Genomic DNA, 25,662 nt, shown 5'->3' with positions numbered 1-25,662 from the left:
CTACCAGGCCCCTGAATACAGGCGACCCCATGACAGGCACCGCAAGGTCAGTGCAAAGGGCCTAAACATAGCGGAGGGCGGGCGGGAGATTCGATGCGAGCAGCAAAGAGGTGGCACAAACTGCTCAGTATGCATATATATTGCCAGGGCTGTCAATCAAGCAATTGCAACATGCTAAATTCCCCAGCAACAACCATTCCCTCCAATCAGATGCCAGATGTCATCCAAACTGACCCGCCCACCCAGGCCCTGGGATATCTTGTTAGCCCTTCCGCAACCCATGTTGCGGACAGAACCTGCTTTGCCGAACCTGAGTGGCAAAACCTGTTCTCCAATTTTTCAAAAATGAGTTGAATGGTTCAATTTGAGGAACAGGCAAGGCTCCCTGAGTGGCTCTGATCTCTGTTCACGATCGGAGGTCTGCAGTATTTCCACCCCCACTTTATGACAGCATTGAAGGGTTTATGTAGCTGTGTCACCCACCTTCCCGTTCTTCTCTTAATTTATTTTAAATATAAAGTAGAAATTGGACAGATAACTAAAGCTGACTTTATACTGTTTAATGTTTGAAATGAACAAAGGGCTTTAAATAACTCCTGGCAGTTTGATTTTGTGATAAATAAAAATGTAGATTCTGTAAGGAGAGACATCAAGGAAACTGCAAAGCTAGTGCTTGGAGTGACTGACTCATATATCAACTGTGACTTTGTGGGTGTAATGAGAATGTCAGCCATTTGACTTTGTTATGGCTGAACAGTGCTTCTGGGTGAAATTTTGCAAGCGCACAAACAAGTGGAAATAGGTTTCCCCCGTCTTTATATCTTGTGATACATAAAAGAGGGTGTTTTTTTTAAAAAATGTAGCTTCTATCCTGTAAATGAGATTTACTTTAGAAATAGACATGCATTTATATAGGCAGGCTACTTTACCTCTTTGATATCTATGAATATTCCATTATACGGGACAAATTGCTTAATAACCCTTTCATTGTTTTTATCCTAAAGGTTAAATTTTTAAACATTCATAGATGGAACATGGTATTCAAAAGGTAACTATTCTTCATATGCAGCACACGCCGTACATGTGGTGTGCAGTAAATGAATTGGGCATTGAGCCATCACCTGGTGGCAAAGCACATGATGTGGCTACAAAATGGACCAGGTTTGATCCCTGGCATCTGAACTGTGGATGACTCCTGTCTGAAGCCCGAGAGAGCTGCTGGAAGTCAGTGTAGATAAAACAGAGCTAGATGAACCAATGACCTGACTTGTTATGTGGCACCCTTCTATGAACATAGATAATATTCCTTCCTATGAACAGAGCCTCTTTTTTTGGTAAATGTGAAAAATGAAGTTGCAGCATTGCAACAGGACATTTACTCAAAGATGAGTGCCTAACTCTCAGCCACCAGTTTAATATGTTGCTTTGCAGCCCATATTATTCAGAGTACAAGAAAGAAGGGGTTTTATTCAAGAATTTCTAATGTGTTAGGATACATGTTTTGGCTGCTGTCCTTTTGTGGTCCCCACTTATTCCTATAACATAGTACTTCCCAGTGAGAAAATATCTGAGAAAGTGTGCAGAGGTTAAAAAGGAGTTTTAAAAATATAAAAAGAGACAGGATGAGATTTCTCAATAAAAGACTGAAACATATAAACATGATTATGACTTCGTTTTTCAAATCCTCTAAAGTTTCTTTTTCCATTGGCCATGACAAAGGGCTAATAATTTCTGGCTGTAATGCAGAGACAACAACAGTGTGCATATACAGCCAAAAGAAAAAGAAAAAAAAGGCAGCAGTGTTTGAAATTCATTGTACACAAGGAACTGTCTGCTAGTAATACCTCATATATACACACTACAATGAAAGCTTTTGTACAAAATTCATTTTAGTGGAACATGTGGGAGAGAAGGACTGGTTGGACCGCATCTGTTTACCTTAGTTCTCTTTATTATGTAGCACTTGCCTTCTGTATTTCTCTCTCTTGCCATTTCAGTAAGAGGCAGATGTTGTAGTGTTATGTTTTGATTTCTCGGTTGCTAGTGCAACATATATACGTATATAATCCAAGCAACTGGGAGGCTTGCATGTAACATAAGTGGCATGGGTACTTAACAATACTTAGGTGAAGCATTTCCTAAAAGCGAATCCCCAGCTCATACCTATTGGGCAGGGTTAATGTAGGTAGTCCAAATTTTTAAAGAGCAAAATAGTTATAAGATATTTTGAAGCTTATGTTTACATTCTGTATCAACATGACCCAATATGATGCCTTCAATATGTGGTTGGAAAGCCCGCATCATCCCTGAAAATTGGCCATGGTGGCTGGGCATTGGAATCATAAATATCTGGAGGACTCCAGGTTGGAGAAGGCTGGTCCAAATGTTCAATAATGAATTATTGTTTGTAATATAGATACCGTGTTTCTCCAAAAATAAGACACTGTCTTATATTTATTTTTCCTCAAAAAAACACACTATGGCTCATTTTCAGGGGGTGTCTTATTTTTTTCCTCCTCCTCCTGCCGTGGCCGGCATTGCTGCTGCGCCTATCACTATGTCTTATTTTCGGAGTATGGCTTATATTCCTTGAATGCTTAAAAATCCTGCTCTGGCTTATTTTATGGGTATGTCTTAAAATATGAGAAACAGGGTAGATATCAGTATTTCCTGAACTGCCTTCTGCTTACCACTAACTCTGATGCAAGACTAGGAGAGTGATAAATCTGTTCCCATGTAAAAGTAATATACCATCTCTTCTTGGAAGTTATGACTTATTATAACATTGTCTGCCTAGACTCTGAAATGAACTCTTGGTTAGTGTGGAATGAATGCTTATGTTCCATATGCTCTCTTTTCATGTGTGCCTCTTTTATTCACTTGGCTCAGCCTGTGTGAACCTTGAGACAGACTAGGGCAGACCTCCACATGTTGTGGACAACAGTTTCTATCAGCTCCGGTAGGCATGGCTGATGACTCATTGAATCATAGAATTGCAGAATTAGAAGGAACCAGAGGTTCATGTAGTCCAATCCCCTGCAATGCAGGAATCTCAACTAGATAATGTGAGGGAGGATGGGTGATTCCTTCCCATGTACAATGTGGCCTTCTAGTTAAAAGCCATCCACTGTCCTCTTTTCCCCTTTCCCAACACAATGTACTGTTTTATGGGTGTTGATGTAGCACAGGGGTGTCAAACTCAAATTCATCGGGGGCCGCATCAGCAGTTTGGTCACCCTCAAAGGGCCGGTTGTGTCTGTAGGACTATGTGTCCACTCTTTATTATCATAAATTATTGTTACTGCATTCAATTATTACTGTTTTTTTGTAATAATGTAAGCTCATTCCCGCCCCCACGCGGATCACATTCCTGCGTCGTGGCGTGTGTGTGGGAGGGGATGTAAACGAAGGAAATTTGAACAAAAGGTGGGGATCGACGGCTTCGGGGGGGGGGCTCAACTAAACCTTCGGCAGGAAGGAGAAAGCCACTGCTGGGATTAAAAACCTGCAGATGGAAAGAGGGCTTCCCTCTCCCGCCCTGCGCACACCCAAACCCCGCTAGGCAGGATGCCACACGCTGCAACCCACCCCATGCTTTGGAGAGGGGCAGGAATATGCGGTGCAGCGCCAACTCCCTGCTTTGCTTTTGCATCCTCCCTCCTCAGCGCCAGAGTCCCTTCCCCTCGCGCTGAGGGAGGGCAGCGGATTTCCCGAGGAGAAAGTCGGCGGCAGCCCCAGCGGACGTGCATCTTCGCCGCAGAGCTGCTCTTCCCCCCACCCGCGCTGTTGTCGTCTTCGCCGCCGCCTCTCCCTACCGGGACTGCAGGCAGAGGAGGCTTGAAAACCTCCCCCCCCCAAAAAAATTTCCCCTCCCACCTACTCAAACCGCAAGGCGACTCCATCTGGAGCCCTACATCACGAGGGGCTGAGCAGAGGCGGCGGCAGAGTGGGAAGAGCAGGAACCCCGGGGAGCAGCTCCGCCGGAACTGAGAAGCCAAAGGGCGGCTCGGGGGTGGGGGGCAGAGCAAAAGCCAGGCACCCTCCCGAGTGTCTATGAGGAGAAAACGGGGGGAGAGGGAAGAGAAACCCGGCTCCATCAAGAGAGCGGCTGTTGCGCTTCGCCTACTTCCCCCTCAGGCTCACTCCGCGTCCCTTTCGCCCGCTCGCTCGCCCACCTCCCGGATGCAGCCGAGGAGAGGAAGGCAAGCGGCAGGCGGAGGCTCCCCAGTGCCGCCTCACTCGCTCTCGGAGACAACAGCAAAGCCCGCCAAAAAAAATTCCAGCGCTGCTCCGTCCCGGCACCAACTTTGCCGGCGGCCCCTGTAGGGCTTTCCTACCTCCTTGGCGGGCTTCCTCCTCCTCCTCCTGCATCTCACTTCCCCATCTGGCCGCTGTGCCACCGCCTCCCTCAGCCTCATTCGAAATTGAAATTCCCTGGCCAAGGCCGTCAGCGCGGCTCCAGCGCCCCGGCCTCCGCCTGCAGCCCCACCCCCGGTTTTGACCCTCGGCCAATCGCAGGCTCCAGAACTACTGTGAGCGGCTATTGTCGGCGGCGGCTACGCGGGCCACATGACGAGGTCTGACGGGCCGGATTAGGCCCCCGGGCCTTGTGTTTGACACCCATGATGTAGCACATTGTGATAGTAGAGATTATGGAGGCTGGCAGCAGCTATGGGATCCTGCTGTGCTTCTTTGGCTGAAGCAGCACAGGGGAGTGTTCTACCTGCTTCATGTTTACTTTTTCTGCAGAAGGAAGAGAATGTTAACACATAGGGGTGAAAGAAGAGACAGCAAAAGCAGTGAGAGTAAGGGGAAACAGCTGGAGAGAAGTTGGGAGACAACCCCACTCTCATTCATTCATTTTCTGTAAAATGCAAGTCACTTTTATGCTTACTATAGTTGTTCTTATCTTCCATAAACCTTAGCTTTTGAACAAAGAACCATAAATGGCCTCAGCCCTGTATACCTGGAGTATCCACACCTCCATCATTCAGCCCAGACATGGAGGTCCAGCTCTGAGGGCCTTCTGGTGGTTCCCTCACTGTGAGAAGTTACAGGGGGCCAGGCAGAGGGCCTTCTTGGTAGTGGCACCCTGTGGAACGTTGTGCCATCAGATGTCAAAGACATAAACAATTATACGATTTTCTGAAGACATCTGAAGGTAGCCCTGTATTGGGAAGTTTTTAATGGTCTGATGTTTTGATATGTTTCTTCGATTCTGTTGGAAGCTGCCCAGATCGTGGAGTATAAGTAATAAATTGTTGCTGTTGGTATAATTATTAGTGAGCATTCAATATTAAAATAAAGCAAAAGCAAAAACAAGTTTAGAAAACCTCCAATATAATCTCTATTGTAACTTGGTTTGAAACATCCCACAGCCCCCCCAAATAATGATTTTTTAAATCAGCCCATCTTTTATCATTTCCCCCCTAAAAACACCAGTAAAGACTTGATAGCACTGAATAGTCATTGCATGAAAAACCCACCCACTTACTGTATTCATGAATAAATTAGGAAATTAAATTTCAAACTGGTTTTTGGCGAATACAAGGAATGGCAAAGTTGTCTTGTTCTGAAATGTTGGAAGCTACTGTCCTGTGAGACAAGTCTAAGGGGAGATAACATACATTTGGGCTTGATATGGAGGTCATGTAGAGACATCTGGAGATTGAGAAATCCACTCGAAAGGGACAGTACTTTCTTCTCAGAAGCTAAGCAAACCTGGTCCAGGATCGATTATATATGGATTACAAAGAACATGGCATCTAAGGTGACAAAAATGGAGATACAACCCAGAACTTTTTCAGATCATAAGGCTTTGCTGATGGAATTTAAGTTTAATATACAGGGTTCTTTCAGATGGAGAATGGACGATGCTCTGATGAGTAATGAAGACACAGTAGCAAAGGCCCAAAAGACAATAAAAGACTATTTTGAGATTAATTTGACAACAGGAATGGATCTAAGAACAGTTTGGGATGCAAGCAAGGCAGTAATGAGGGGATTCATGATCCAGCAAAGTGCAATGTTAAAAAGACAAAGAAATGAAAAGAGAGAACATATTTTGCAGCGATTAAAAGAGAAGGAAAAAAGATTGAGAGAAAAGCCTAAAGATAGACATATACAGAAAGAAATAAAATTGCTACAGGTACAGCTAACCCAAATAACAAACTTGGAGATTGAATGGAAAATAAAAAGGATGAAACAAAAAAGTTTTGAATCGGCGAATAAATGTGGGAAGTTATTGGCGTGGCAAATAAAAAAAAGACAGAAACAGAGCACCATCACCAGCATAAAGACAGAAGAAAAAACAATAGAGAACCCAGTGGAGATAAGAAAAGCATTTCAGCAATACTATAAAAAATTATATAAACAAGACAAAGAACAACAGGAAAAAATCGATCAGTTCCTGGGCAAATACGGACTGCAGGAATTACCAAAAGAGGAAAGGGCTGGATTAAACGTGAAAATAAACAAGCAAGAAGTGGAGGAGGCAATCAAGCAATTAAAAATAGGGAAGTCACCAGGCCCAGATGGGTTAACGGCAAGATACTACAAAACCTTGAAAGACTGGATAATTGAACCACTGACGGACTTATGCAATACTATACTTAAAGGAGAGAAGGCACCAGATACATGGAAAGAAGCTTTTATAACATTAATACCAAAACCGGATACAGATGTCACACAGATGAGAAACTATCGACCGATATCACTCCTAAATGTGGATTACAAAATTTTTGCAACTATTTTGGCATCAAGATTGAAAAGATTATTAAAAGATTATATTCATAAGGACCAGGCGGGGTTTTTACCCAATAGACATATGAAAGATAATATCCGAAACATAGTGGATATATTAGAATTGTTGGAAGCAAGAAGAGATAAAAGAGCAGTATTGATTTTCATTGATGCCGAAAAAGCTTTTGACAATATTTCTTGGAGGTTTATGTTAGCTAACTTTGAAAGGATGGGTATCGGGGAGGAGTTTATTAAGGGGTTGTCAGCGATATATACTGAACAAAAAGCCAAGATTGTGGTAAATGGTGTCATATCAGAACAAATAAGGATTGAAAAGGGAACAAGACAAGGTTGCCCACTCTCTCCTCTTTTATTCATAACAGTTCTAGAGGTACTGTTGGAAAGGATTAGGAGGGAAGAGGAGGTGTTAGGGATAAAAGTTGGAAAAAAGCAATATAAATTAAAAGCATTCGCTGATGATTTGGTTTTGACAATACAAGAGCCTGAAAAAAGTGTATATAAAGCTTTAGAAATAATACAGGAGTTTGGACAGCTAGCAGGATTTAAATTGAATAAAACGAAAACCAAAGTATTGTGTAAAAATTTAACTGTTGAAGAGAGTGAGAGCTTACAAAAAACAACTGGACTGACATTTGTAAATAAGGTGAAATACCTGGGAGTAAATATGACAGCTAGAAATATACAACTGTTTAAAAACAATTATGAGAAATTGTGGAACGAAGTAAAGAGGGATTTAGAAACCTGGACAAAATTAAAACTGTCGTTGTTAGGACGTATTTCAGTGATAAAAATGAATGTATTGCCAAAAATGTTATTTTTGTTCCAAGCGTTACCGATTGTAGAGAAACAGATTTGTTTTCGAGATTGGCAAAAAGCATTATCAAGATTTATTTGGCAGGGGAAGAAGCCAAGAATTAAATATAAGTTATTGACAGATGTTAAAGAAAGAGGAGGCTTCTCCCTGCCGGATTTAAAGTTATATTCAGATGCGGCAGCTTTTTGCTGGTTGAAGGAATGGTTTACACTAGAAAATACTGATGTTTTAGATCTAGAAGGGTTTGATAACGTATTTGGTTGGCATGCATACCTTTGGTACAATAAGGTCAAGGCTCATTATGGCTTCAAATGCCATATAATAAGGAAATCATTGCTCAATGTTTGGATTAGATATAAAGATTTGTTAGAAAGGAAAACACCCAGGTGGATTTCACCCTTGGAGGTAAAAACTAGGAAAAAGTTGAATATGGAAGAAAAATGGTTAAGATATAAAGATCTACTAATAGTTGAAAATGAACAGATAAAGTTAAAAGCATATGACCAGATAAAAGATCAATTATGTGACTGGCTGCAGTATCATCAGATCAATGAATTGTATAGAATGGATAAGAAAATTGGTTTTCAACAAGAAAAGTCTAAGTTGGAAACAGAATTGTTAGAGCCAAAAGCTAAAAATCTATCAAGAATGTATAAATTGTTGCTGGAATGGCATACAAAGGATGAACAAACGAAATCGGTGATGATTGATTGGGCAAAGGATATAGGTCATAATATTATGATAGAGGATTGGGAAAGGTTATGGAAATATAATATGAATTTCACTGCTTGTAATGTGTTGAAAGAGAATTTGTATAAGATGATGTATAGATGGTATCTTACGCCAGTGAAATTGGCAAAGATTTATCATAAAAAAGACAATAAGTGCTGGAAATGTAAAGAATCGGAAGGGACCTTTTTCCATATGTGGTGGACTTGCCCCCGAGTAAAAAACTTCTGGGATAAGATTTACAATGAGTTGAAGAAGGTGTTTAAAAACACATTTGTTAAAAAACCAGAGGCTTTTTTACTTGGTATTATAGGGAAAGAGATACCAAAGAAAGATATCACTTTTTTTCTGTATGCCACAACAGCTGCTAGAATTGTATTAGCAAAGACATGGAAAACAGAAGATCTCCCGACGATTGATGAATGGCAGATGAAGTTGATAGAATATATGGAACTGGCTGAACTGACTGGGAGAATCCGCGACAGAGGAAGAGAGAAGGCAGAAGAGGATTGGAAGAAGTTTAAGATATATTTGGAAAAGAATTATAAGATTAAAACTGAGTAGTAAGGGAGTGGAAGTACGAAGATGCTATAGAGGCACTAGTATATAAGAAGTAAGGAGGAAGATATTTGTTTTTAAAAGTATATAAGATTCAATGTATAAGAGTAAAGAATGATGAGAAGAATGGAAATGATAATAATCATAGGTTGGTATTAGAAAAAGTTAAGAATGTTGAAAACGAGAGCGCTGATATAGTTAATACTAGAAACGTGGAGGGAGGGAAGGAGGGAGTCACCAAATACAAGAAAGGAACTAGTAAAGGTTATAAGAAGCTTTTATATTTTTATTCTATTTTGCTGTATTCTTATCTGTATTTCTTTGTTGTAGAGTGTTATTCTTTTATGGTTTGTTTGTATTCTACTTTATATTCTATCTTTGAAAAATTAATAAAAAATGATATTTTAAAAAAAAAAGATATGGAGGTCATGTAAAGAAGAATCTTATAATTTAATTAAAAACTGTAATTAATCCTTGGGAGATACGATAGCTCACTATGGTCTGACATAATGGGCCTACAGAGTTTAAAAGCCAAAATATAAATGAAAACTCTATATTTAAAAGATGCCAAGGGAGAGAACCTTTTTTGTCATGGTATCTGATGGAAATAGTATTCAGAAATATAACCGCCTTTGTTCTTTTGAGAACAAAAACTAAGCATTAAAAACTACTTTAATGCTAGAAGATTAATTACAAAAAATGAATTGGGCCACTGTTTTTGGCTTTGCTTTCAAAACTCTTTGGAAAAGAGCAAAACTAACAATTCTATGCTTAGCAAATTAGTTAATATCCTTGAAAAAGTCAATAAATTTATTGTGCTTTTATAAGGGCCTATTCTCTATTTAGCCTGGAAAAATAGGCTGAAATCCAAAGTGGTGGTCAGGCTTATTCTAAAGAGTTTTCACAAATCCAGCGGAAGTTGTATTTTTATTTTTATTTTTAAATTCATTGATCAGCTGTTCTGCAAGCCACATCCGAACTACTTTTGAAGCTCTTTTCTGTTTCCCAAGTTGTTTGCCATGTAGCTTTCCCCCCTGCTCTCTGTTGGATTTAGATAATTCCTTTCTGTATTCTGTATGATTGATGTCATCATACAGTATTTCTCTTCCTCCTCACTTTTTTTTCTGTCTGGGCCGCCAGTTTGGTGAAAAGTGAATATGAGTAAAGAAGTAAAGTGTTCAGTTGATCAAATGTACCGTATTTCTGAGGTTTGCAGCTCTGCTAAATGCGCTTACGTCTGGGATCACCAACCCAACACCAGTGTCTGTGTGCTGTGTGTTGAGGCCATCTTGTATACCGTATGTCCCCTGTAAGGGGGAATATTCTTTGTTATTAGATGGCAGTAGCATCATGTTTTTAGTGTGTGTTGAGAAATCAATATTGTGTGATCTCCTCAATCAGGAATAGCAGGACATTGATTCTAGAGAAAAGGGGACTGCTGAAATTTCTCTGCTAAGTTGCCACAGAAACCTAAGCAGCTGAAAACACTTCTGGGAGATTTATTTATTATTACATTTTTATGCCACCCTTCAGTCCAAAGAAGCCCAGGCAAGAAAAGCAGGCATCTCTTCCCCTTCTCCACTAGCTGAAAGAGACATCTGACTTGTTCTCTGGAAGAAGCAGTGTTGGAATTGAGACAGAGAGAGACCTGACTTGCTATTTGTAGGGATATAATGCTAAGATTCATAAGTGTATTTAGAACCGCCACCCTCTGACTTGGAGTCTTCATCCTAATTTTTTAATGTGTGGAACTCCATGCTCGGTGCAGGGAAAAATGGTCTCTGCAGCTGCTCTGTGGCATATTTAATCTATTCTTACTGCATATGCAATCTGTCCAGGAATCCTTTCTGCTGGAACTCAAATACCTCTGTTCCTCAGAAAGCTCTTTCTGGGTTTTATAAAATTTACTTCGAAACTCGGAAAGACTTGTAGCTGAACAGCAAATCTGAGATGGCTGCATTTTATGCAGAGGGTCCTGCACTGCAGAATCGCTGTGCTTGCCTTTCAGCACGCTCTTTGTTCTGGTTCTGCGAATTCACATCACCTTTGCTTTTGCTGTCATCTCAATTGTTTTACGATTAATCTTTGCTGCTCACTGAATCTTACTCTGTAGGCCTTGTGATTTCATCCACTATTGGTGTCAAGGTCAAAATCTTTTAATTTTATAGGTAGAGCTGGCACCATAACCTCTGGGTCTGCTGCTGTATATTTAAATGCTGACAGTTGTCTAAAAATGACAGTGTCTTGGGCTTATGTCTGTCAGCTTCTTTATTGAATTCTTGGGCTGTATTTTGTCTCGGAAGCCTATAAACATCATGATTTCAAAATTGATTCCCCCCTTCACTGTGGCAACCTGACATGTTTGATATTGGGATTTTCTTGTTAAATTTTTTTTTTATGGCATTAAAGATTTTCTACTGATTACCGAGAGTTAAGCTTGTATATTGCTTCAGGTTTAAAATTGAAGAAAGCACCAGCAAAATAAGAAGGAGAAACTAATAATATATATATACCTGAGTGACTTTTCTGCTAAGAGTAAATAGTAGCAGAGCTTGAGTTGGGTTGAAACTTGGATGTCCCCTATAAAACCAAACAATGCCGCCGTAGGTGGACACTACAAATATTACAAAAAAGTGCTCCTTCACATACAACATGTTTGTAAGCTATGGAATGACAACTACAAGTCGTAGTGATGGTCATCAGTTTAGTTGACTTTAAAGGGCGATTATTAGACAAATACATGGAGGGTAGACCTTTCACCTACAAGTGGAATGGACTGCTCCCTGTTCACGATTCCAGCTGCTTCATTTCATTCCCTTTTGATTCTCGGCTTTTCTGACAGTCAGCATTCTGCATCCAATCAGCATGTTCAGTCCTCATTGCTTCTTCCCCTTAGGACCTCCCTCAATTACTTTTATATCCCTGTAAGCCTTTGGGTTCTTCCAATCCTGCTGAAACATCTCTTCCATAAGCCATGGATGTCACAACTATGGCAAACATGTGGGACCTGTAATGAAACGTGATCTAGAGGATCCTGCCCATGCCCATGGCTTCTCCATTCCATTTTATTCTCCCTTTCCTCCTGGTTTTCCACATCTCCCCTGCCAATCACCATTCAATAGCTGTTGAGTGCAGTCAGTCTTCATTGGCCTTTTTTTAAAATATAGCCTATTGTTTTTTTTAAAAAATGTGTTTATTGATTTTCCAATATGAAATCTCCTCTCAATCCAAACCTTTTAAATCCTTGTAGCTGTGTTCATTTTCGCAGTTTCTTATCTCATCATCTCTAGCACATGCTTGTTCTATTGTTGTTTGTTGTTGTTGTTTAGTCGTTTAGTCGTGTCCGACTCTTCGTGACCCCATGGACCATAGCACGCCAGGCACTCCTGTTCTATATTCCAATTTAAAAAAACCCAATTAGCAGGATAACCTGTGCTTCCAGGAACAGGATCGGGGGGGGGGGGAATCAGGGCAGCCGGAGTGCTCCATGCACCCAGTGCCTTTGCCTGCCCTCAAATTCCACAGGAAAGCGAGTGCCAGACCGCCAGGCAAACTGTGGGTGAGAGCCAGGTTCCACTTCCAACCGAAGAGGAATGCAAAAATGCATTTCCCCCATCATTTTCTGATCATCTCCTTCTGTCTCTCTCCATGGTGTTTGGAGAGGCATCCATTCCTTGCGCACAGGAAACAGGAAGCCTTTTTATATAGCCTATTGATACCTTCCCCTTCATGGATCAATGCCTTGTCGTGGCGAAGGGGCTTGAATAACTCGGAGAAGCTATGAGCTATGCCATGCAGGGCCACCCAAGATGGAATCCAAGGCAGACCTTTTAACATCACAGTAATCCAAGTTTATGCACCAACTACCGGTGCTGAAGAAAGTGAAATTGACCAATTCTATGAAGACCTACAACAACTTCTAGAAATGACACCAAAGAAGGATGTTCTTCTCATTACAGGGGATTGGAATGCTAAAGTAGGGAATCAAGAGATAAAAGGAACAACTGGCAAGTTTGGCCTTGGAGTTCAAAATGAAGCAGGGCAAAGGCTAATAGAGTTCTGTCAAGAGAACAAGCTGGTCATCACAAACACTCTCTTCCAACAACACAAGAGACGACTCTACACATGGATATCACCAAATGGGCAGCATCGAAATCAGATTGATTATATTCTCTGCAGCCAAAGATGGAGAAGCTCTATACAGTCAGCAAAAACAAGACCTGGAGCTGACTGTAACTCAGATCATCAGCTTCTTATAGCAAAATTCCAGCTTAAACTGAAGAAAGTAGGAAAAAGCACTGGGCCAGTAAGATACAATCTGAATCAAATCCCTTATGAATACACAGTGGAAGTGAGGAACAGGTTTAAGGATTTAGATTTGGTGGACAGAGCGCCTGAAGAACTATGGATGGAGGCTCGTAACATTATACAGGAGGCAGCAACGAAAACCATCCCAAGGAAAAGGAAATGCAAGAAAGCAAAATGGCTATCCAACGAGGCCTTACAAATAGCGGAGGAGAGGAGGCAAGCAAAATGCAAGGGAGATAGGGAAAGATACAGGAAACTGAATGCAGATTTCCAAAAAACAGCAAGGAGAGACAAGAGGGTCTTCTTAAATGAGCAATGCAAAGAAATAGAGGAAAACAATAGAATGGGGAAAACCAGAGATCTGTTCAAGAAAATTGGAGATATGAAAGGAACATTTCGTATAAAGATTACCATAATCAAGGACAAAAGTGGTAAGGACCTAACAGAAGCAGAAGACATCAAGAAGAGGTGGCAGGAATACACAGAGGAATTATACCAGAAAGATATGGAGGTCTCGTACACCCCAGGTAGTGTGGTTGCTGACCTTGAGCCAGACGTCTTGGAGAGTGAAGTCAAATGGGCCTTAGAAAGCACTGCTAATAACAAGGCCAGTGGAAGTGATGATATTCCAGCTGAACTATTTAAAATTTTAAAAGATGATGCTGTTAAGGTGCTACACCCAATATGCCAGCAAGTTTGGAAAACTCAGCAATGGCCAGAGGATTGGAGAAGATCAGTCTACATCCCAATTCCAAAGAAGGGCAGTGCCAAAGAATGCTCCAACTACCGCACAATTGCGCTCATTTCACACGCTAGCAAGGTTATGCTTAAAATTCTACAAGGCAGGCTTAGGCAGTATGTGGACCGAGAACTCCCAGAAGTGCAAGCTGGATTTCGAAAGGGCAGAGGAACCAGAGACCAAATAGCAAACATGCGCTGGATTATGGAGAAAGCTAGAGAGTTCCAGAAAAACGTCTACTTCTGCTTCATTGACTATGCAAAAGCCTTCGACTGTGTCGACCACAGCAAACTATGGCAAGTTCTTAAAGAAATGGGAGTGCCTGATCACCTCATCTGTCTCCTGAGAAATCTCTATGTGGGACAAGAAGCTACAGTTAGAACTGGATATGGAACAACTGATTGGTTCAAAATTGGGAAAGGAGTACGACAAGGTTGTATATTGTCTCCCTGCTTATTTAACTTATATGCAGAATTCATCATGCGAAAGGCTGGACTAGATGAATCCCAAGCCGGAATTAAGATTGCCGGAAGAAATATCAACAACCTCAGATATGCAGATGACACAACCTTGATGGCAGAAAGCGAGGAGGAATTAAAGAACCTTTTAATGAGGGTGAAAGAGGAGAGCGCAAAATATGGTCTGAAGCTCAACATCAAAAAAACCAAGATCATGGCCACTGGTCCCATCACCTCCTGGCAAATAGAAGGGGAAGAAATGGAGGCAGTGAGAGATTTTACTTTCTTGGGCTCCTTGATCACTGCAGATGGTGACAGCAGTCACGAAATTAAAAGACGCCTGCTTCTTGGGAGAAAAGCAATGACAAACCTAGACAGCATCTTAAAAAGCAGAGACATCACTTTGCCGACAAAGGTCCGTATAGTTAAAGCTATGGTTTTCCCAGTAGTGATGTATGGAAGTGAGAGCTGGACCATAAAGAAGGCTGATCGTCGAAGAATTGATGCTTTTGAATTATGGTGCTGGAGGAGACTCTTGAGAGTCCCATGGACTGCTAGAAGATCAAACCTATCCATTCTTAAGGAAATCAGCCCTGAGTGCTCCCTGGAAGGACAGATCGTGAAGCTGAGGCTCCAATACTTTGGCCACCTCATGAGAAGAGAAGAATCCTTGGAAAAGACCCTGATGTTGGGAAAGATGGAGGGCACTAGGAGAAGGGGACGACAGAGGACGAGATGGTTGGACAGTGTTCTCGAAGCTACGAACATGAGTTTGACCAAACTGCGGGAGGCAGTGGAAGACAGGAGTGCCTGGCGTGCTATGGTCCATGGGGTCACGAAGAGTCGGACACGACTAAACGACTAAACAACAACAAATTGATACCTTTCTCTCGGTAAGTGTCTTTCAGGATCAGAGGGGTCTTGGACTGGGAGATTTCTGAAGGCTAATAAACAAAGCAGTTATCCTCTTTGTGCTTCTGGTTCTTGCCTGCCTTTCTGTACTCCCTCTGCAAGGGCTATATAATGTGAAATAATGAGGCCATGTGCTCCACTTTTGTTCGGTTCAAAATATAAAATGGATTCCCCATTCTGTTTGTGCCGATTACGGCCATTTCTCAAAGGTCTCTAGACATATGGACATTTGTGTTGACGATGCTAGTATTGCCCTTTCCAACTCTGTCAGCACAACAGCTGCTTGTTTTTAATCCACATTTTCTAAGCATTTCACCACCTGTAAATAAATTATTTCATATAAAAATGCTATTTATTTCCTTCAGTTATTCCCTGAGGGTACATTAGAGAAATTACATGAGAGGTACATTATTTAAAAGTGGTTCCACCCCTCCTGTGGGACCATTTCCAGAGGGTGGCTTTGCAGGACTGCTCTTGAATGTTACCTGCAGGATCCCAAAGAGTTTCATCCTGTCTTCCGTGCTGTTTTAACTATATGAAGCCATTGAGGAAGTTAGGGGGGTTGTATGTAGCACAGTGTCACCAATATGACACCCAGCTCTGTTTATCCTTATTACCCGAATCAAGTGAGGCAGTGCAGGGGGGGGGGGATCTGACTGAATCGGAATCCTAACAAGATGGAGATGCTTTGGGATTAGATGGCTAGTTCTAGAAGGGGTCACATTCCCCTTGAAAGAGCAGATAGCACCCCAAATTACATTCCTGCTAGTTGAAAAGGGAGTGCGATCTCATGTGGAACAGCCCATCAGTGTTCTCCCTAGTTCTTGACTGCTCTGCATGATTAATTGAACAAGAATAAATAATGGAAGGTAAGGGAAAATATCAAAAAGGCAATAGGCAAGGAATACCTATTATTAAATCTAGCTGGTGAGCTAGCTACAGCTGTTTCTTGCCGCAGTAAACCATGCTCTGGTAGCCTCCAGATCAGATTGGTTTGGAAACCTTGGCAAGCACAGAATGCAAATACAGTGGTACCTCAGGTTAAGAACTTAATTCATTCTGGAGGTCCGTTCTTAACCTGAAACTGTTCTTAACCTGAAGTACCACATTCGCTAATGGGGTCTCCTGCTGCTGCCATGCCGCCGCCGCACGATTTCTGTTCCCATCCTGAAGCAAAGTTCTTAACCCGAGGTACTATTTCTGGGGTACCCTGAAGTGTTGTCTGTAACCTGAGGTACCACTGTACTTTCTATAGCCATTTGGACTAATATAAGACTGGTCTGGAGGGTCTGCAGTGGTTGCAGTGTCTGTAGTAGTCTGAAACCTTGATGAGAGACATCTGGAAGTTTTGCAGAACGCGTACTTTGAACCATTAAGTGTTAGCAGCTTGCCTTGGGAGAAAATAAATGGATGCTGATATATTAAGGGTAGCTTTCAATGCATATGCTCAATTCCAATACAAAGGGCCTGGTATGCTCTTGCTTTCCCATTGTGGACTCTTTAAACTTTCCTGGAATTTTATTTACCCGAGTAGCTATGGTGTCATTGCCAAATCGTAATGTGCTAAGTATACATCCTTTTCTTACACAAATGAATAAGAATTGGAATCAACACGAGGAATGCCTCACTTAACAGTTCATATCAGTATTTGTCTTTTTAAAGAAGGACAAGGCTCAATGGGTTGCTCACTTAAATGGACAGATGTGATTATGATGGAGTAGGATATCAGCACAGCTGTGTCTTCCTTGATGACTACTAAGCCAATATGAGAAGCACCGATTTGTTTTACAGGCACTGCAAGAGAGTTGACATCCAGAGTCTTTTAAATTTCTTTAGCTTTCTTTAGCTTTGAAGATTCTGCCAAATGATATTCTGACAAAATGACGTCATTTTGACCTGAATGAGAGAGGATTTCATATCAGATATACGGAGAGATAAAAAAAAAATGCAGGGAACTGCCTTGGTCTGTTTGAAAATTAATTTAAGAAAATCACAACAAAGAAGCAATCAGATTTTTGAGTTCTTCCAAATCCTTCAACATGCTGAGCAAAACAAAAAGGTGTGCGTGGAAGGAGTGAGAGAGATAATATTGGTGGGTATGGATTAAAAAGAAGCAGCTCAGATTCAGTGTGTAGTAATCTTCAGATAAATTGGGTAAGGTGTTATGCAGATTAAATTAGGTTGGGATTAGGGTTCTTTAGGTTGCACTGCGAGATGGAGAAGCATAACTGTGATTGCTCTCCTTTGAAAATTTTAAAAATTGGTCTTGTACTAATTACACATTTTTTTTAAAAAAAGGAAAGCCACATATCTTTATTGAAAGGCTAAACTTTGCTTTTTCAACTAATGCTGCATGTCTGCTCCAAACAGAGCAGATTTGGTACCCTAGAAAGTACACTTCTAATTGTGTGAATTTTGAAAAACTATAATGTTGGAAATGTCAACTCCAGGTTTACCCCAAGACATTTATGAAACACAGACCTAACCTAATGCAACCTAATACTTCATTGCAGATTCCTATTGATGTCAATTGCACAGGACACCTGTATTTTTCATGGGTTGGATCCAGATCAAATTAATCATGCTTCTTTCCATTGAAATCAATGTGAAAGCTAATGACCAAATTGATCTTGCTTAGTCTCATTCATTTCACTGGGACCTAAGTACAACTTACTGGATCCAACCCCATGGGTCAGTTCATGAGGAAAGATAACTACATATGCAGAACTCAAAAAGCAATTAACTGAGGGGATGAAATAGTGTGGATCAAAAATACTGAATCAGAGCCAAGTGTTGAAAGGAAAATGGAAGTAGAATATGGCTTCAAATGTAACTGATTTGCACAATTCCAGAAAGCTTGAGCCAGTAGAATAGCCAGAGAAGAGAACACTGATCTCTTGACTCTCTCCCACCGGATGTTTTATTTACTGATTGCTCTACTGCATACACAAGAAAATAATCTGGAAATTTATTTTTGAGAAATAGACTCACTCTTGCATGACTTTACTCAAACAGGTTGTGTTATTTTTCTTCCCTAAAAATACAGAGGCTTATTTTATGGTGGTCTTAATTCATTTCCTTGTAAAATAACTTTTCCACATGGGTGCTTAGAATATTTGCCATCTGGAAATGAGGTTGTTGGTAATGTACAGCTAGAATTATACTCACCCCCCCCACCTCCCCAGTAGGTGGTTGACAGCAGACAACAATTTTTGCAAGTTTCATCACTTTGGGCAATAATGCCTATTCCATGGGTGTGGGGGAACCAATAGCTTAAAAATGAAATAAAAAATGCCTTGCATCTTTTTGTCGCTAATGGGAAATGTGCCTAGCTGATTCAGTTTACCAAAGTGGAAAAGGATAATAACTTGTCATGGTCAGATTCAAAATGCTTTTGCTTTTTTATTATGCATCTTGCAAACACAAATACAGCAGCTTACTGATTTATTTCAGAATTTCCCAAAGGAAAATTCAAAACCTGCTGCATGCCCTGATTTCCTACTGGCATCTGATGTGCATCTTCCTGTCACGTCAGCTATTTGCACGAGGGCAGGAATGTTATTGCATTGCTGTGCATCTTACTGGAACTATCAGGATTCTGGAGAGTAACCATTAACCCAGGCGCAGAGGATCTCTGCAGGGCCCATAATACCAATTCTAAAATGAGCAGTGAGTCGTACCCAAGAAATCACATATGAGCATGTGAAGCTTCCTGATGCTGAGAGAAGACCATTGGTCCCATAAGCCAAATATTATTTAGTCTGGCTTAGCACAGTTCTCTAAGATTTCCAGTCCTGTTATCGGATATGATTTTTAAGCAGAGGTTCCAGGAACCTGGGACCATCCTAAAATAGAATATGGAGATTACAGTTTCTCTTAAGGCTTCAGGCAAGGTTCAGAAACAAGCAACCAAATGATCCTGAGGCTGTAACTTATTCTCCTATGAATAAATATTACAATACTAGCTGGCCCGGCCACACGTTGCTGTGGGTCAGTCTGTTAAATGGAACCTCAGAGTCCCCCTTCTGACTCCCCTCACCTTCAGAGTGCCCCTTCATTTTTTTGAAATGTTTTACGTGTGTTCTGTTTACACAGGCTCATCCCTGTGACTCCCCCCCCTGTCCTGACCCATGAGGTATCCCCCTCCCCCTCCCCCACCCCCGGCTCATCCCTGTGCTTGTCCCCACCCTGTCCCGACCCATGACCTATCCTGCCCCCTCCTACCCCCATCCTCCACCCAGGGGAGCCCCCACCTCCACTCGGCCCAGTCTGTAAAGCAGAGCCGAGATGCTGTGGAGAGGGAAGCTTTCCTAGCTGCAGTACCAGTGTAGCTGTCGCTAGAGGGTGCTGTTTTGCAACCTCTCCTGTGCTCCTAGCATCCCCGGCTGCCTGAGTTTTGTGTTTGGGAACAGTGGGTTTTACCTGCTTTACATGCCATAGGTGTGACATCTGTCCAATATAAGTGCATGCAAACACTCGCATATTCCCATGTGACGTTGTGGCCAAATTTGAACGCAGTCAAGCGGTTTCAGAGAAAAGTGGGCTTTAGCAAACATGGACCTTCTTCATTTATTTATATAGATAGATTTACAACATTTTAGCTTCAGAAACAGAATATGAATATGTTTTCTCACAATGCTAGGAACTAGGGTCATCCCATAAAGTTGAATGTTGAAAGTTTCAGGACCGACAAAAAAAAACCCCTGTACTTGCAGGCAGGGAGAATGCTGTTGTGCTTTTGTCCTGATTTGGTCTTCCCTTGAGTGTCTGATTGGCCACAATGAGAACAGGATGCTGTGTTAGGTGGGTCTTTGGTGTGAGTTAGTGCTTCTTCTGTTTTATGTGTTGGGAATGGGGGCACCCTTCACTATTCTGCCATTCTGCTTCACTTCTTCATTGGGAAAATGCCTTGTAAAAGAACTCTGGCTTACCTTTCCCATGGTGGTGGGGTTTGGACAGACCAGAGAAACAGGTGGCCAGATTAGTAAGGACAATGGGGGGGGGGGGGTTGCAAGGCAGTAAAATAAGGAGAAATGGGAGAATTGTTTTGAGGATATATTCAAAGCTACCCCAATTAGGGATGTTTGAGAAATAAACTTGACTAATACGAATTGGAATGTAGTTGTCCTTCAGAGCCTGCACATCTTTGAACTTCATGCTGCAGTTCTCAGCTCAAAAATGAGTTTTAAAATGTGTGTGTGTTTAATAAAATACATTTAGAAATGTGTATTTTAAAGAAAGAAATAATGTATTTAAATACAGATTCCAATGGAATTTTTAAAAGCACAGATTAGTGCATAAATTGTTGAGAATGGACTACTGAATAAACTCATGCAAAAGGGATATGGACTACTGAATGAACCAAATTCCTTTCTGAACTGACCACAGTAGTCCAAATGAGTTATCAATAGTGTGAAGAAGAATGGTACTGTAATTTCCTGGGTCTGGAAACAATGTTGCTGTTGAGGCAATATGAGTTGTCATTGGCTTTTTGAATCACAATATTACATTGTTGACTCAGATTGAACTTGCTATCTGTTACAACTCTCAAATCTGTTGCAGAAGTGTTGCTGCTTAGATAGCGACTCACCGTTTTATACCATACTTGTTATTGGAATTTTCTTGTTACTCAAGTCATTTGTACACAACAACTCAATTCTGCTGAATTTAAATGAATTCTTTTGATTTTTGGTTGTCTTATGGCTGTCTGTGATGACTATCGCATCTCTGATGTTTGAACATACCACATTGTTCACAGTGCAGTTACTTCATGAAGCTTACACAATCTAATTCCCATCTCTTCTCTTCATTTTCTTGTTCTTTTTGCTCAGTCCTTCAATTTTGAAACTACTGGCATGCTTTTGGATGCCACCGACATACGTAGTTTTTACTCAAATGCAATCTGATACTTGCCAGGCTGTTTTAATTCAAGGATCAGAATTCATACTCAGTAGGGGGCGCTTTAATACCAGTAAAATTCCATATATGTGTGTGTATGTGTGCTTATAAACTATATATAACATGAAGAAAGCTTCTGAAATAATCACTGCAGTTTCCATCTGTACTTTGGGATCCAGGGAAATAGATGTACCAATTTTGCACATGAAATACTGGCATGTCTTACAGTTAGGTAAACAATATTACTTTGTAGTACTGTTTGCAACTGAATAACAAGGCATGATTGTTTCTTTGAGAATTTTTACTAGCTGTGTTGTGTTGTGTCATCCAGTTTTCGGATAGATAACAGCAAATTTCCTTCTGTTCTGTAACTATACTTGGATCCAACTTCTGATGTAACAAGAGGTAGAGATGGACACTATTACAGGTCCGTATTTCACACCACTCATTCTCAGTTGATGAGTGCTGTTCAGGAGCCACTGCTGGTCAGCCTCATTTTTGTGTTGTCAGAAATAGACCAAAAGTTGACAGAGGCAACAGCCTGAGCCTTCCCTCTGGTTCTTTTTTTAAACATACGCCTTATTCTGTATCAACTTGGCTGAAAGTAGATTGTCCAGCAAGTCAGTCTAGCTAGCTGCAAGAGTGTCATTTAAGGGCTGGGTTAACTTTGTATGGAGCTTCTGATAACGAGAACTATAACAATCCTGGCCGAACTGTACTGGCTGCCAGATCGGGTCCTCCCTCAAAGAGGGCACATGTTGCGGTGAGACCTGGAAATCGACACCCTGTGTTGTGGGTGGGTAAGATTGGTCAGCCACAACACCCGATTGGTAGGTCCCTCGATGTTGGGTTCAATCTGGCCAATGGGGCACAGTCCAAACGGATCAAGGCCCATGCACGTGACTCAGAGCTTCCTCTTTCGTGTGTGCATTTGGAACACCCGCCCACCTCTCTCTACTTTTAGGGCTTATTGCGCATGACCTTGCTATGTCATCATGTGTCGTCTGTCGTTGGGACAGGGGCAGGGCAGGAATTTTCCCCACTTGGCTGATTGGCTGGTGCCATTTGGGTTTCACCTGCTGCGTAGCAAATCGTCACAACTTGTAAGGTTGTGGATAGGCACTGGTTCAGGTGATAGGGATGGGAGAACGCTCTCGCCATCCCTATGTGAAGGGTATTCTGTTAAAAGAATCCAGGGACTCAAATGGTTTGGTCAACCCTGTGAGGGGGCTGTGCCTGTGCCTGAGTCCAGGGGGTCATCTGGGTGGTGGACATAGCCTGTTCCCGGCTTTCCACCTATGTGGCTGTTCACCCTTGGCTGACCTATGCTGGTGCCCTAGGTCAGCACTAGCTGCAATGGTGCAGGGAGCTAGTTGAACCAGAGCCTATGCAACCATTCACTTTCTGTAATCAATAAAGTTGTGGCCTAAATTCTGCCAAAAACCAAACCAAAATTTGATTCATGTGTGAATTTATTTAGGGGGGAGGTTTCTGGGTCTGAACATGCAATTACTTTCCGGGCCCAAATAAAAGTGCTGGCTTTGACCTATAAAACCTTAACTGCCTCACTACTGCAATGCTACAAGCATCACTTCTCCTCATACGAACCGACCCAGACCCTGCAATCATCTTCTGAGGCTATTCTTCATGTGTCCCCTCCACACATGAGGGCGGCAGCACGAGGCCTTTTCTGCAGAGACTTCTCGTCCGTGGAAAGCTTGCCTAGCGCCTTCATTACATACCTTTAGGTGTCAGGCAAAAATATTCCTCTTCTCCCCGGCCTTTGGCTAATTAAACAATCTATGGCCTTTTAAATTTTGGGGGGGGGTATTGTTTTTTGTATGTTATTATGTTATGTAGCTTTGTGATTGTTGAACCACCCAGGGATCCTCAGATAGACAGTATAGAAGTTTTAACAACAACAACAACAACAACAACAACAACAACAACAACAACAACAACAACAACAGGAAAAGCAATAATTTATTAGACAAAGCAAAAATAAAAAATTCCTTCAGTAGCACCTTAAAGACCAACTAAGTTTTTATTTTGGTATGAGCTTTCGTGTGCATGCACACTTCTTCAGCACACGAAAGCTCATACCAAAATAAAAACTTAGTTGGTCTTTAAGGTGCTACTGAAGGAATTTTTTTATTTTTGCTTCGACTCAGACCAACACGGCTACCTACCTGTTATTAGACAAAGTTAGTGATGGGATGTATGCATCATAATCATGTTTATTTGAATACTCCCTTTCATGGTAGCCCATCATTAGAGTGTCAAATTGGCATAATAAAATATAGCAACATTTCAAGAGAATTTACTAACAATTATACAACATAATAGTATTTAAATAATCATACTAATATTAACAGGTGGAAACATTCATATTAAGAAATTAATAATATTAAACAATGCACAAATAATTCATACTAATGCATGGGTGATTATTACAATATGCTTCTACTTGGGGACCTATCTTTTGAAGCTGGAGTCAGTCAGCCACCCCCCCCCCCCGGAGGTGCATTCTTCCATTGTCTCCTGAAACAGACAGATGCCAGCAATGGAGCTATATGCTATTTGCACATTATTTGAGACCACAAGAACCAGTGGCTGCTATATGGTTTCCACGTGGAAAAGACTGAAGACCATACTCACTCCCTGAGTACAATAAAGTAAGTCCCTTTCTTGAAGGAGAATGTGTTCAATCTTCACATCCTCTGTCAGTTTGGTGCAAATTACTTTTTCCTGAACTATTACACTCATATTGATTTTTATTCTTTTTTAATTGGAGAGGGTAGTAGAATGGAGAAAACATTCGCCTATCAATTTTACCACACAGCTGAATGTGTGGACCCAAAAGTGTAATTTCCATATTTATTCAGAAGTGATATCTGCAAGGAACTCTGGCTAACCTCTGCAGAGAAGTGTGTAGGCGTCTCTTTGATATTAATTAGGAATGTTTGTGAGAATCTAAGTTTCAAATAAAATAAAATTGATTTGTCAGATGCATCCTTGAACTTTAATTGCTTTCTGGTTTTTGATAGTCATCATAGATCTAATTAAGATGCACAGATGGTGTGTCTGTTTTGGAAAGTCAAAAACTTCTTTAGACTTCAGATTACACAACTAAGGTTATTATCTTTTTTCATAGTCTTAGCCATGAATTTATGTGAAATTCATGCACTCCCAAATTGCTCCCCTACTTTACTAAATACAGCCGTAATATAATTGGTTTGGAAACAATTAAAATTCTGTTAAATTCACCACATATGCACACACTTCCTTTAAATACACTCTTTAAATGTAGGTAGACTGGTGTGACAGTCACCATTCACAAGGTGATGTTAAGACTCTCTATTTTGTCTCCATATATCTAAACCTAATGGAATTTCACACTTTGTTTCAAGGAAATAACTTGTTAACATTCCACCATTCTTAATGAATCCGTTGCCTTTTTCCACTTTTGTTCCTGTCATCTAAACCTTAGATCATTCAGAAAATAGCTTGGGGTCTATCCTCTCTTCACCTATATTTTCTTGAAATATGACTATAAACTGCGGGACAGCTTGAGTGAAAATTGGATGTTGGCAAAAAAGATGCCAAAGGGGACTGCTTCCTATTTAGAGCACGCTGTCTTCTGCACAATTGGATGGAAACAAAAATGCAATTAAAACGCCGTATTCATTGCCAAATACTTCAACTTTTAATTAGAAAAGGGAATTTAAATTTCTGAATTAACGATACATATGGCAGAAAATGTAGTGCATTTTGTTAACTGACATTTTTTTATAAGACTGAGCCTGTTGCCACATATGAATAGTTTCTCTGTAAAGGTGAATTCCCTTAGGATCGTACCATTGCTCCAGCTACAAGTCATGATTCATGGATATTCTGTATAACTCATCCATGAACAAAACTTCAAAATATTTTCTCTCTCCTTCCAATATATATCTGGGGCAGCTCTCCAATATTTCTCCTCAGGAAAAATGGAGACTAAAGGCCTCTTCCATTCCCTTACATTTTGAAGCTCATTGCAGTGGTAACCTCACAGGGCGTTTGCTCGTGTGTTGCAAATACTGTACAATAAAAACTTTGCCACTATTATATCTGTTAGCCTCTATTGTGCTGCAGAGTTTTGTTGCTGTTTCTTTTGGTTTTTACAACAGAGTAGATATGAGCCAAACATTTAGCCATGCCTGGTGATATTTGGGAGCGAGTTGCAGGGTGGGGAGAGACACTTTCTGAAGGTAGAAAGAGATGGGCCATGTTTGGATGGTTGCAGGTGGACTTTGCGGAGCTCCTGCTTTGCACTTTCAAAATTGGGGTTTTAACGTCCCTGGAACTGAAGCCCCATGATTAGTTAACATTTCCAGGTGCTGTGTAGGGGGGGGGACATCATTTGCATAGCATCATTTGCATCAACGTTTAAGGAAGTTAATGGAAATAATTAAGAAAATAATTCAAATAACCACCTCATCTTT

The 25,662-nt window shown here is 41.1% G+C and overlaps 1 protein-coding gene and 1 long non-coding RNA gene across 11 annotated transcripts in view; both read left to right on the top strand.

The window, feature by feature from the left end:
* Nucleotides 1-25,662, top strand: part of SMYD3 (SET and MYND domain containing 3) — a 352,661-nt gene that overhangs the window by 68,597 nt on the left and 258,402 nt on the right. The gene's annotated exons all lie outside the window — the stretch shown is intronic.
* On the top strand, nucleotides 4,607-11,396 carry LOC132591913 (uncharacterized). Its single transcript, XR_009557375.1, has 2 exons — nucleotides 4,607-5,646; nucleotides 9,289-11,396. It is a non-coding gene; the product is annotated as an uncharacterized LOC132591913 (long non-coding RNA).

This window comes from Zootoca vivipara, chromosome 3 (assembly GCF_963506605.1).
Source record: "Zootoca vivipara chromosome 3, rZooViv1.1, whole genome shotgun sequence".
Lineage (NCBI taxonomy): Eukaryota > Metazoa > Chordata > Lepidosauria > Squamata > Lacertidae > Zootoca > Zootoca vivipara.
Note: the sequence above shows the minus strand (reverse complement) of the source record. Positions and strands in the feature narration are given on the sequence as shown.